Source organism: Bubalus kerabau, chromosome 20, assembly GCF_029407905.1.
Source record: "Bubalus kerabau isolate K-KA32 ecotype Philippines breed swamp buffalo chromosome 20, PCC_UOA_SB_1v2, whole genome shotgun sequence".
Taxonomy (NCBI): Eukaryota; Metazoa; Chordata; class Mammalia; order Artiodactyla; family Bovidae; genus Bubalus; species Bubalus kerabau.
Genome location: NC_073643.1, coordinates 4,830,711 through 4,843,491, shown reverse-complemented (window position 1 = coordinate 4,843,491; position 12,781 = coordinate 4,830,711). Strand labels below are relative to the sequence as shown.

The window sequence follows — 12,781 nt, the reverse complement described above, 5'->3', positions numbered from 1 at the left end:
TGTCACTCTGTTTATTTAACTTATATGCAGAGCACATCATGAGAAATGCTGGGCTGGAAGAAGCACAAGCTGGAATCAAGTTTGTTGGGAGAAATATCAATAACCTCAGATATGCAGATGACACCACCATTATGGCAGAAAGTGAAGAGGAACTCAAAAGCCTCTTGATGAAAGTGAAAGTGGTGAATGAAAAAGTTGGCTTAAAACAACATTCAGAAAATGAAGATTATGGCATCTGGTCCCATCACTTCATGGGAAATAGATGGGTAAACAGTGGAAACAGTGTCAGACTTTATTTTTGGGGCTCCAAAATCACTGCAGATGGTGACTGCAGCCACAAAATTAAAAGACACTTACTCCTTGGAAGAAAAGCTATGACCAACCTAAATAGCATATTCAAAAGCAGAGCCATTACTTTGCCAACAAAGGTCCATCTAGTCAAGGCTATGGTTTTTCCAGTAGTCATGTATGGACTGTGAAGAAAGCTGAGCACCATAGAAATGATGCTTTTGAACTGTGTTGTTGGAGAAGACTCTTGAGGGTCCCTTGGACTGCAAGGAGATCCAACCAGTCCATTCTGAAGGAGATCGGCCCTGGGATTTCTTTGGAAGGAATGATGCTAAAGCTGAAACTCCAGTACTTTGGCCACCTCATGTGAAAAGTTGACTCATTGGAAAAGGCTCTGATGCTGGGAGGGATTGGGGGCAGGAGGAGAAGGGGACAACAGAGGATGAGATGGCTGGATGGCATCACCAACTTGATGGACGTGAATTTGAGTGAACTCCGGGAGTTGGTGATGGACAGGGAGGCCTGGCACACTGCAATTCATGGGGTTGCAAAGAGTCAGACAGGACTGAGAGACTGAACTGAATTGAACTGAATGTATCCTACCTGAGGACAGTCTCTGGATTAAATCTTCTGGCTAATCCTGTCATTAAATTGTCAATTATGGGAGTAGGTCTGGTGAGGTCTTTACAACCTCCAGACATTCTTTTGATTCACTGGAGAGCGTATAACTCCACTGCTAACACTGGCAAGGGGGTACTCTTTCTGCCCCCTTCTGATGCCTATGTCAGAAGCTTTCTCTATCTCCTTTATACTTTAATAAAACTTTATTAACAAAAGCTCTGAGCGATCAAGCCTCGTCTCTGGCCCCAGATTGAATTCTTCTCCTCCAGAGGCTGAGAATCCCAGCTTCTTTTCGTGGTTCAGCAACAACCTTTCACTGTCGGAGAAGAAAGGAAGTAGATGCAGAGGGCAGGGCTGACCAGCACCCCATCACCAAGCAGGTGGTGGGCACCGTGGCTGCCCCCAGCCCCCTCACACCAGGCACCCAGTCCTCAGCTCCCAGGAGCACCCCTGCTGGCAGCACCCAGCTGTATCTCTCCCTGGCAGACTACACTGCTCCCCCGGGAAGCCCCCTCCCAAGGACTGGGTGATACAGGAGAAAAGACTGGGCCTTCTGCATGATTCCCAAGGATCCTTCTGACTCCAGGCTTCCCTGGGGTTTGACCAAGGCTTCAGTCTCAACTGCCTTGCGATTTAATTCCTTCTTCTGTGTAATCCCACTACCCTCACTTCCTTACAAATGTTCCTCAGGGGACCACTACCCCTAAAATCTTTTGCATGTAAATGTCCACCTCAGAGTCTGTTTCCAGGAAAACCAACTGAAGACAGAGCACATTTGAACAGTGGCTGCTCTCAGGTACTTCTGGTAGGTCTCACAATCATCAACGAGATGATTATTGCAGTGACCGTTTGAAACATGGCTGAGCCTCAGGCAAGTTAAGTCACAGGCTTCAGGTACATGCTGCAGCCGGGAGGTGAACCCAGGAAAGAGCCACACTGCTGAGATCCAGGACTAATTGGCAGGCTGACAACAAAGAGCCCAAGCATTCAGGGGACCAGATGACACTGGGAAGGCAAAGGTTAAAAGTTCAGAGAAGCCACAGTGTGAATGAATACAACCTCAAAGCAAGACTAATTCTGAGACAGGAAAGGTTGCCCCTTGAGTACGTTCTTTTTCTTACCCACGTGTGATCCCAAGCTGATGCTTGTACACACAAAAAAGCAAATAACAATAACAGTAGTAGCTAACATTTATGAGAAAGCAAACTCCAGCCTCCTTCAGCAACCTCCAGTGCTACTGTTTTGTCTGAAATACTCATATACGTGTAGACTGTCTGCGTCACATACACCACCCATATACATACACCAGGCACAGACATGTATTAGACGGCTGAGCGCAGTCTCATGTCACTGCTTTGCAGATGAGTACAAAAGAAACTCAGAAAAGCCAAGTGACTTGTCCCTGGTCACACACCTAACTGAAGAACTCAGTATTAAGGGAACATTACTCAGCCATAAAAAAGAATGAAACCATGCCACTGGCAGCAACATGAATGGACCTAGAAATGATCATACTTACTGAAGTAAGTATGGAGAAGGAAATGGCAACCCACTCCAGTGTTCTTGCCTGGAGAATCCCAGGGACAGGGGAGCCTGGTGGGCTGCCATCTCTGGGGTCGCACAGAGTCGGACACGACTGAAGCAACTTAGCAGCAGCAGCAGCAGCAGTGAAGTAAGTCAGGCAGAGAAAGAGAAGTATCTCGAGATATCACTTATATGTGGAATCTAAAAAGTGATACAAATGAACTTATTTAAAAAATGGAACTAGACTTAGAAAATAAAGTTATGGTTACCAAGGAAAAGTGGGGAGGAATTTTTTTAAAGTCAGTTTTAAAACCCAGGTCTGTCTCAGTGTCCAGTCCATCATGTTTCTCCAACCCCAGAAAAAGTTAGTTCTAGTGGAATTCTATGAATCTAATATTTATAATAACAATAGCTAATGTATTTCAATCACTTATAAACCAGATATTTTCTGCCTCTTAAATCTTTGCAAAATCTTTAGGAGATAGATACTATTATTATTATTTTAATTTTACAAAAGACAAAAGAGAGACATGGAAAGACAGAAAAAACTTGCCCAAAGTTGCACAGCTAGTAAGAGAAAAAGCAGAATCTAAACCTGGCCATCTGACTCCAGTGTCCTTGGGTCACCCACCAGAAGCTGGGGTAAAGGAACTGGGCTTACATACAGTCCCTTCAAATAAATAATGAATCAAAGTTGCTCTTGAGTTTATAACTTGAAATCTCAGAGGTACAAGATGGTGCCATCCACTGGGGTAAAGAAACTGGAATTATGGAAGAATTGTGGATGGAGATGAAATAAGTACTTTTGCCCAGGTAATTTTGAGTAGATGATAAAAATAGTTACATTTCATATTAAGGTGGTGTTTAATATTTTCAAAGGATTTCTCCTATGTTACAGAATTTCTATTTTATATGATCATATACATGATTTACACCAGACTGGGTTAAGCCAGTCATTTAGGAGTGGCCAGGAGATGGTCAAAAGGAGAAGAGGGTGAAAGAGGATGAGATGGCTAGATGGCATCACTGACTCCACGGACATGAATTTGAGAAAACTCCAGGAGGTACTGAAGGACAGAGGAGCATATATGCTGTAGCCCAAGGGGTCGCAAAGAGTCAGACATGACTTCACGACTGAATAACAACCAGGAGATACGGGCATCACCAAAGCATGATTAATAGGCAAACCTAGAAGGGCAGGAGCTGGGGAGTGATGGATGTCCCTCCAACTACGGGACAGCAGATAGGACAGAGGAGCCCTGCTCTGGCTGGGGAGGGGGAAGCTGCTAGAAGACACTTCGCCTGCGCCTGGACTATCCACTGATAAACAACATTCTCCATAAATATTCAGAAGCAGTTCTCACTTATTCCTTCAAATGCTGTCTTCCAAGACAAGTCTGGGGTTGTTCCTCTCCCAGGCCTGGTACCTTCATCACCACAGAGGAATACCAGTTGGGAGCTGCAACTGAACCTGCCCTAGACTGCCCTTGAAGCTGCTCTGGGATCTGTTTTCTTTGTGGCAGAGACTTTGAGTGGGTGGCCCTCTGTCTGGCCTCTGACCCTTCTGTGGAAACAAAGGAGGGAACACCCCATGAGAAGCTGCGTTGTCACTGACTTTCCCTCGATCCAGCATTCTCCTTCTCTCTCAGATATTCATTACTCTGGGACTGCAAAATACTGTCTCCTCCTCTTCTCGGTCTCCTCGGGGTGGGGTCCTCAAGCCCAGGACTCTCCCCCTAAGAACTCCTGCTCCTCCTCTGCGCTGGGACTGGCCTTCTCACCCTCACTTTATGGCCCTTCAGTGCTAGCCCTTCCGCTAGACTCACAGGCCCCACCTTAACTCATCCTTTTGTCCAAAAAGATAGCAGACACCTCAGCTTCACTCAGATCCTCCTACGATCCTGAGAGCTGGAGAAAGACCTCTGTTGGCGTTTACCATGAGACCTGACTCAGAGGAGTCCAGTGACTCGCTTCCCTATCACCAGTGCTGCAAAGGCCCACACAGCCTGGCTCCGGCTCCATCAGCCTCTGGACCAAGGCCCACTTCCCCTTAAGGATGGCAATAAATACATTCTCATCTTTATTCAGGACAACATCCTCTCTAGGAGCAAACAGCTTTACCTGCGTGAGCAGTGGCATTCGGTAAGATCTCTCTATGTGCACATCCACGGCACAAATCCATTATCAAGCACTGCTGGCAAAGAAGCACCAGCGCCTTCTGAGTACAAAACGTTGTGCCCTGTTTCTGCTGAGTCACCCATGACGAATGAGACAGGTTTCTTGGTTGTGGTTTCAAAGATGAAGTCACCAAGTGGTTAGAGGCATCTCTGGCTCTGGCTGTCTCTGGTCTCCATGCCATAGCAAGTTCAGGCACTTACTCAAACTGCATAGGAGCAGCTGTCTGCTCGCTGGGCGGTCCATTCGCCCAGTCCCAGTCCCTCACAGCTGTTCAGATGAAGATGGACTGTAATGGGAGACAGGCTGGTCCCAAGGTCCCTGCTGATGGGAAGAGTGGGGATCAACCCGGGGTCACCTTTCAGAACTAATGTTTCAGAGGAAATTGCCAAATAATGAGCTTCCTATTAGATTAGCAAAGGGATATGTGTATGCATGCTCAGTCGCTAAGCCATGTTCGATTCTTTGTGAAACCATGGACTATAGCTCTCCAGAGACAGACATAGCCTGTCCATGAGATTTCCCAGCAACAATAATGGAGTGGGTTGCCATTTCCTTCTCCAAGGGATCTTCCCGATCCAGAAATCAAACTCACATCTCCTGCACTGGCAGGTGGATTCTTTACCCCTGAGCCACGTGGGAAGCCCATAGGAAAGGGATGGGAAATCTCAAAATATGGAAGTTGAGGGTTAGGGGAATCTTCAATGAGAAAATTATAAGACAAAAATCATTGTCTTTGAGCTGAGTGACCATGACTTGGTTTGGCCACTGATTTACTCTGAAAACTAGGGAAAGTAGTCAAAAGTGTACCTTCTGCTGAAAGGCCTAGAGACCAACTTAAAAAAAAAAAATGAGTGTTTACCATTCTACTGTAAATTATATTGAACTTGAAGAGAAAACAGACCCTAACCTTAACCGCTCTCTTTCCATACTCCCAGGGCCCCCACCACTCACACACACTCCCACCACATGTCCAGAAAAGCCCCTGGATCTTCAGCTGGAGTGTGGAGGAGTGAAAACAGCAGAATAGATGAGGAGGTACCCAAAGGAATCAGGACAAAACCAGTATCTGGGAACCAAATCAAACAGGTCCAGCACCTCCTGCATCTTAAATCACCCCAGCATTTAGGTTAACATCAGCCAGGACACTGGGGCCTTGTTGAGTTGAAACAAAAATCAATGTGTTTTGCAGAACATTTTCCAGAAAACAATGAATCTGTAAGAACAATCACTCATGGGGAAGATGATGAGGGGAGGTGAGAAGTCTTTGGCACTGCAGAGAGAAACCAAATGAACATGGAATTAGTCTCATATTTAAAATTTAGGAGAAGCTGAAGAAACTAAACTTGCTTATCTTTTATAAAACAGTACTCCAAGGTAGGGCATGATAGATAACCCCATATAAATCCCGGAAAGTAAACAATGCTGAAGAAAAAAAAAGACTCCCTCTACCAATATTGGCTTTAAGACGAGAAAACGGCTGAGGCAGACAAAAGATTCTCCCTGCAGAACCACTTGTATTCCTGCTCCTTCCACTAAAACCAAACAAGGCTGTCGGTCATAGGGGTAGGTGTGCGGCTCACCATCCAGAAAATCAGTAGGCCTCAAAGGTCTCAGACCTGCTTTACCCCTCCCAACAAGGCTGATGTTCAGGTAAACAACAATTGCCCCGACCCAGCAGACACCAGAATGTGAAAATGAAAGTGTTAGTCATTCAGTCATGTCCGACTCTTTGTGACCCTATAAATAGTAGCCACCAGACTCCACTGTTCATGGGGTTCTCCTGGCAAGAATACTGAAGTCAACTGCCATGCCCTTTTCCAGGGGATCATCCTGACCCAGGAATCGAACCTGGGTCTCCCGCACTACAGGCAGATTCTTTAATGTCTGAATACTTAAAAGCAAAACAAGACTTCTAACCTAGTTGGAAAATGGCTGTAATCCTGAATCTCTCTGTGTGGCCCCCAACCTGATAGTCCTTGGTCTATCTTTGGGAACTTTCTGGAACCTCCCCACGATCCAGCATCTAGACGCTAACAATAGGACTTCCCCAGTGGTTCAGTGGCTGAGAATCCACTGCCAATGCAAGGGACACAGGTTTGATCCCTGGTCCAGGAAGATTCCACATACCCCAGAGCAACTAAGTCCATGTGCCCCAACTACTGAGCCTGTGCTCTGCAATCACAGAGACCACCACAATGAGAAGCCTGTGTACTCCAACTACAGAGTAGCCCTGACTCGCTGCAACTAGAGAACGCCATGTGCAGCAACAAAGACCCAGCACAGGCAAGATAAATAATTTAAAAACATTAAAAAAAAATAACAATAATAACTGCTAACAGCAGCCACATCTGGGGCCTCCAAGAGCCTGCTTCAGGCTTAAGGCCAGGATGGTTAGGGTGAGTGGTCCCCACGCCTTACCACTTAGTGAATATTAGCATCTCTCCATCCTCTTTCCTCTCCTTGTGGTGCTCAAGCAAGAGGGTTTACTTCAGGGTTACTTCTCCCCAGGCAAAACCATCATCACCCATCCCCATATCAGCCCTGTAGAGATACGGTTTCCAAAGTACCCTTTGAAGCAGTGCCTTTCTTTTCTCCCCGAGAACGTAATACATAGCACTTCAAGAGTGCAGAAAGCTTGGACTTGGCCTCAGAGAAACCTGGGTTTAAACAAAGCTCTTCCCCTAGTTCTGTGGCCATCGTGCAGCCAAGCTCCTGAGCCTCAGTTTTTCCACCTACAACACTAAAGTTCAACCACGGACTCTGGGGGGTTGGGGGGATTGAGGGTAATGTGCACAAAGTGCCAGGCACAGCACTGGGCACCTGCTGGGAACTTAATGAAATGCTCTAAGGTGATGCTCACCCTAGGACAGGCAGTAGGTAGGACCCCTGGAGTGAATATTCGTGTCTGTCTCTGTACTCAAGATATGCTCCTTCATTTCCTGAAATTTCTGCCTACTGTCTATTTTATGCAATAATGATCAACATCCTGCTCTCAGAGCCCACCTGGGTCCAGTCCAGGGGTCCCCAGTGAACCTGTATCTCTTGCCTCCATGACAGGACAACCTCAGAACCCCAACGACTGCAGACCACCCATAACTACCTTCTCACATGTGAAAAAGGACTAAAGTAACACCCAAGACACACTCAACTGACTTTGGCTTTGGAAATCCTGCTACTGGGACTCCACCGAATTAACATCTTGCCCTGAGAACTGGCAGCCATGAAACACCAAGGTCGAGCAAGACCCCCACCCTCAAAGCAGAGGGCCTGGTGCTCGCTGGGTCCTGCCGGCAAGGCCAGCCTCGTGGCTCTGGCTCCTAGGACCTCCGCAATGCCATCGTCAGGGCCAACAGCCCGAAATTTCACTAAGAGGCCAGGGTATGATGAAGTGCTGATAGCTTCCCCTTGTCTAGACAAGCTCAAGGCCAGGCCAACACATACTGAATTATGAAATATGGTAAGTTTGAGAGTCAGGATATGCACTGATATGAAAACGTCCTCAATGAGAGCAGCTACTGCGCACTGAGCATGTTTGGGGCGCCACGCACTGTGCTCAAGATTCTCCACGTCATTTACAACCATTCCGAAACAAAGCCACTCCCTCAGTTATACATCTGGGACCACTGAGGCCCAGAGAAGTAAAATGATTTGCCCTGAGTCACACAGCTAAGAGAAAAGCAGGATGCAAACAGGTCTGCTTTTCCTCCAAAGCCCCGGTATCCTTCAGGGTGCCATGCCTCCTACTGATATTTAATTCTGACACTAGGGTGGAAATCATCATCTCCATTTTGCAAGTGAGGAACCGGAAATGTAGAAAGATCTACACTTGCAAGGGTGAAAAGAAAGAAAGTCGCTCAGTCGTGTCCGACTCTTTGCGACCCCGTGGACTGTAGCCTACCAGGATCTTACGTCCATGGGATTTTCCAGGCAAGAATACTGGAGTGGGTTTCCATTCCCTTCTCCAGGAGATCTTCCCAACCCAGGGATTGAACCCAGGTCTCCCGCATTGTAGACAGATGCTTTACCATCTGAGCCACCAGGAAAGTACAGTATAAAAACCCAATCACACTGTTTCTTTCCATCTAAAATGCATGCAAGTGTGCAGACACTAAAAGTAGAAGAATCAGCATTTATTTCTTAAGAAAAAAAAAAGAAATTGGGGGGACTTCCCTGGTGGTCTAGTGGTTAAGACTTTGCCTTCCAATGCAGGGGATGCGGGTTCAATCCTTGCAGGGAAATAAGATCCCACATGCCTTGTGGTCAGATAAATAAAACAGAAACAATACTGTAACAAATTCAACAAAGACTTTAAAAATGGTCCACATCAAAATAAAAACAAAAAAATGTGAGGCAGCCTTGGGGATGGGTGGAGTGAGAAAATGAGAGGATTGAAGGTGAGCCAGGCCGCCTGCATGAGGTCTATCAGCTCCATCTTCCCTGGAGGCTGTCTCCATCTCTAGGGAAATAGTAACCTGGGCCTGTGTGCTAAGTCCCTTCAGTCGTGTCCGACTCTAGGCAACCCCATGGACTGTAGCCTGCCAGGCTCCTCTTCCGTGGGATTCTCCAGGCAAGAATACAGGAGTGGGTTGCCATTCCCTTTTCCAGGGAATCTTCCCTGCTGAGGGATGGAAGCCATGTCTCTTACATCTCCATCTCTCGCTTTGGCAGGAGGGCTCTTTACCACAAGTGCCACCTGGGAAGCTCAAGTAACCTGTGGGTTTCCCCAAAATCAAGTTTGGTGCCCTGTCTTTTTTTTTTTTAGTATCCAAAATCTTTTTCATAGCAAGGTAGAACCTAGGGTTAGTTCTGTAGCCCCAGCTGGCTCCTAGGCATCTGGTGCACTCAAACTTCTGGCCCTCGGAGTTTACACAGTATTTGGTGTGGCTCTTCGGGGTTCATGTATGAAATGCCTGTACACCTCTCGGCCTTTGCGAGGACCAGAGAGGACACTGCCACAGCCCTTGGGGAAGTCCAGAGACAGCTGTTCGAAGGTAAGGATCTTGTCCCCAGCCTTGAGGATGCAACTCTGAGTGCCGCTGCTCACTCACAGGGCACACACCTTCAATTTGGGCACTTCCTGGACACACACTTGGCCTCCCTGGTGGCTCAGACGGTAAAGAATCTGCTTCAATGCAGGAGACTCAGGTTCAATACCTGATTGGGAAGATTTCCTGGAGAAGGAAATGGCAACCCACTCCAGTATGCTTCCCTGGAAAATTCCATGGACAGAGAAGCCTGGTGGGCTACGCTGGGGTTGCAAAGAGTTAGTCACGACTGAGCAACTTACACTTTCATTTTCTGGACACACGCACATCAGGGGTTACAGTCCCCACAACCACAGCTGTTTTGCCTTCCCCTGCAGGAATCTTCGTCTTCAGTATCAACCGGGAAAGGGCGGAGGTGGCCAGTTGGTGCCACTCCTGAACAATCTCTTCAGAACAACTTGATTGAAGGTGTAGTTGGTTTGTCTGACCAGAAACCTGCACAGCTTGACCAACAGCCTTAGGTAGATGTCTTGGCTCTCAGGCTTCTTGCCTCAAACCTTTCACTCCTGGCTGTGCAGGACGTCAGCTCCCATGATGGTGCCTCCTACTTAGCCAGGTCCAGAAACAGCTTGCTCTCAGTTTTTTTTTTTAAACAGGCCTCACATTCTCAGCTCAACAGTGTGGTGGAAGAAGTACATTCGTCACCCCCCAGCAGGGCTGCCAGACTTCAGATCATCTCCTGTTCTCCTGCCTTCAGGGACTTGAACCCAGATCTTGCCATTTATTTTAATCGTGCAAAGTGCTCTCTTCCCTTGCTTTCTGGTCTGATGAGTTCAAGGAGTTTCCTCTGATCAGCCCAAAAGGTGACATGTCTCATCTGATAGGAACTGTTGATAATCTGGCAAAAGGCAGCCATGTGACTCGAACAGTCAAGGAGAAACTGAGACTGCAGTTAGCAAATGCTGCCTGCTGCAGGTGCCCCGCAGAGAGCTCGCTGGGGCTCGAGTTCAACGCCTTTGTTTCAAGCAAGCAGCACAAGCGCCACTGCTGGAGGATATTAAAAGAGTAAATGATGACACCTTTACAGACTTGGCAGGCTCTCGCACCAAGGGGCTTTAGCATAACTGCTGTGAAACCATCCCAGGCAGAGCGAAAGGAAACAAAACCCCTGCTCTGACCAGCAAAACACATCTGCAGGCAGTCCTCCCGGGGCATTTCAGCAGAAGCTAATATGATGTAAAATTTTAAAAAGGGAAAAAAGCACAAGACAAAACTTTCTTTAAGATCAAAAATTTCACAGACAGAGAAGGTGCTGGAGCAGCTTTGCTGGTTCACATGGTTGAGGACTTCTCTGCCTGGGCTGTGATGGGAGACACAGGCTCTGGGCCCACATGACCTTGGCATTCCAGCTCTCACCCACAAGGGCAAGTGTACAGAACACAGCTCAGAGCTTTGCCACCCCTTAGATGTTGCAGCGCTTCTGAGCCCCTCTTAAGAGTGGCTGCCTTAACTAAATGGGCCTCTGAGACCAATTTCTAGAAAAAGTGTATCATCTTATACACCTTCAGAGATGATCAAGTTCATCCACCTCTGTGCTTCAAATAGAAAAACAGGAAGGCATGTGTGGGGAACCACTTGCAAAGGTGCTCTTGGAAAGTTTTAAAAGATCAGTTTAATAACTATGAGGGAGCTCAGAGTGAACCAGAGTGTTTAGAGGAAAAAACAATTAGATTTTCCCCCATCTTCTTAATGAAAGAAGCCTATCTCAATTAGGGAGTCTTTAATGGGCCTTGATAAATATTAAAATTAACTTCTGCCTAATTAGAAAGTGAAAGTGTTAGTCGCTCAGTCGTGTTCCACTCTTTGTGACCCCAGGGACCACAGCCGGCCAGGCTCCTCTGTCCACAGGATCCTCCAGGCAAGAAGACTGGAGTGGGTTGCCATTTCCTCATCCAGGGGATCTTCCCAACCCAGAGACTGAATCCAGGTCGCCTGCATTACAGGCAGATACTTTACCATCTGAGCCACCAGGGAAGCCCATCCGCCTAATTAGGTACTTGATGGTTTTCAAATTTACACTGCAATACCCACTTCCACCAATATTCATCTCAGAAAGCATAGACCCCTATTGGGCCCCTACACTCTCCCGTTTAAAGGGACTGGACACATGGGAGACACGGTCTTTCCCGTTCCTTCAACGGAAGTGCATGACCAGGGCCTTCCCAACCACCCTCTGCGGCTGACTGACGCCTGGGCCAGGGCACCGTCCTCCTTCCTGCAGTGTGTCCGTCGGGGCGCCACCGGCATCCCAGCTGTTCAGTCAAGGAACAGCAGCCACACCTCCACTCCCCATCTTTCCAGTAACATGCTTCCAATTACCTCCGACCCCAAAAAACAGATCAAAACTCTGTTACCACCAGTTGCAGCGTGTGTATATATGCTTTGAATGAAGACTGAAGTAAGTAGCTTGTGTTTGGGGCTATAATTTTATGCTCATTTAGCTGCTCTGGACACTGTACCTCCCATCATATTTATAGGTGTGCTGTATGGAGCGTGCTAAAGGGAAAACCACCTCTGGAAAAGTAGCCTAGTGGTAGTAGTGGTACTAATAAATTTAATAATAATTCATAATCATATCAATTCATATTTATTGAGCTCACTAATTGCCAAGTACTTTCCTAATTGCTTTATATATTTTAATTCACTCAATCTTCACAATGATCTGAGGTAAGCACTACCGTTCCTGTGCTAATTATGCAGACACATAAACTGAGGCACAGAGAGGTTAAAGCAGTAAATTGTCCGAGCGAAACAGTTCATTAAAATTTAAATGAAATGTTGTTAAAAACAATGATGCCTTAAAATAATTTATGACCAACAACATATAAGTCCATCAATCACACTCTGTGACTTGTAGAAATATTTAGAATGACAACAAAAAAAAGAATAAAAGGACAGATTTTTAAAAAGTGAAAAAGCCGATCGCAGAGGCAAGAAGGTTGAAATAGCAATTGTACACATACAGTCATGAGCTAGAAGAATCATGACTTAGAAGAAATATTTCCATTGTTCAAGATACCACCACCACAATACTGTTTTTTGAAAAAATCTTGACCTCATATAATTAATGCAAAATTAATTTAAATGTTAAAACTGTTGGTGGCCTGCGTACCGTCTGTCCTTGG

The 12,781-nt window shown here is 46.5% G+C and overlaps 1 pseudogene; it reads right to left on the bottom strand.

Moving 5' to 3' along the window:
* Window positions 1-7,755: 7,755 nt before the first annotated feature.
* Window positions 7,756-10,189, bottom strand: LOC129635506 (60S ribosomal protein L18-like; annotated as a pseudogene).
* Between the last annotated feature and the right edge of the window lie 2,592 nt (window positions 10,190-12,781).